This window comes from Micromys minutus, assembly GCF_963924665.1.
Source record: "Micromys minutus genome assembly, chromosome: 1".
Classification (NCBI taxonomy): domain Eukaryota; kingdom Metazoa; phylum Chordata; class Mammalia; order Rodentia; family Muridae; genus Micromys; species Micromys minutus.
The window spans coordinates 226,857,760-226,859,154 of record NC_137969.1 but is presented as its reverse complement, the minus strand read 5'-3'; positions in this window follow the sequence as shown (position 1 = coordinate 226,859,154).

Genomic DNA, 1,395 nt, shown 5'->3' with positions numbered 1-1,395 from the left:
AGAGCTGGCTCTTTACTGGAACTAAGGCCACAGGAAGTCCCACCTAAATGGCCTGGCTGGTCATATGTCTCATGAGTCTCACTTTATAGACTTCAGATATCAGAGAGACTCACAAATAAGCACCACACAGGGCTGTGTATGCAAACCAAGATTCCAACAAATTCCCAACAATCCTGTGTTTCTAGTTGTCCTGAACTTTGATCACCATATTACAAGACTACAAACCGAACTCTAGCCCAAAAAACAAACATTTCCTAGTGGGTCTAAGTTTTGTTTTTTGTTTTCATTTATACCAATTTTTTAACTTTTTTTTTTTTTTTTTTTTTTTTTTTGAGATAGGGTTTCTCTATGTAGCCAAGGCTGGCTTCAAATTCCCAGAGCTCTGCTGCCTCTGCCTCCTGAACAGTGCGCACTGGGATTAAAGATGTGTCCCAGCAGCACCGAGCTGCAACATCACTCACCACTACATTTCCACTGCATTTCTTTCTCTTAGCTTCTCCATGTAGATCAAGTTGGGACTTGAACTCAGAGATTCTCCTGCCTCTACATCCCATACACTGGGATTAAAAGCTGCACCATCATTCACCTCGTGAATTTCAACTTTGGCTAGGTCTTTTAAAGAATTTTTTTAAAACAAAAAGATACCTTATCAGTCTCAAAAACAGCCAAAGTTTCTCAATACTTAGAGAAAAAGGATCCAAATTCTTCAGCAGGGCTCGGTTCCAGATTAATTTCTCAGCTATTTCCTCCGCCCTTCACACGCCCTTCCCAGCAGACATGCTGAACCCAACCTCTACACTGTAGTCCTGTCCTCCCTCACAAAGTCCCCTAAAACACCACTCTTTAATTCCAAAGTTCATCTTTCCTACTGTACCTAATTCAAGGGCCACTTATTTCTTAGTGTCTGGCGAGTTCCTACAAGGCGGGCCCCACATACACAGGGCTATGTAACTAACTATGTAAGACCTGGGGCTCTGGGCAACAGTCAATGCCATAAGCTCAAATCTCAATGTTAACAAAAGCCTGACCTTGCTTGGATAAGTTGGTTGGAACACAAATATCAAGAACCTCAGCTTTCTTCTCTTTTACCAGTGAAGAGCTGTGTCTATTCATAGCAAAAAAACAAATAGAAGGGCAAACAAATTCCCAGAAAGTAAAAAAGGACACACCTCTGCTAAACCTACTACCAAGGTGACTAGCTGATTGTGAAGAGATAGGAGTCATATGATCTTGGGCTACCTTAGTCCACTGACAACCATCCAATGTCAGCCCCTGTATCTGACCTAACATTCTTGTGACTATAGGTAAACCCCTTTGGAATGCAATAAAAGACCCCTAGCTTCCATCAACCTAAGAATGTCATTAGATAGTATCTGAGGCCTGGAACAGAGGCCT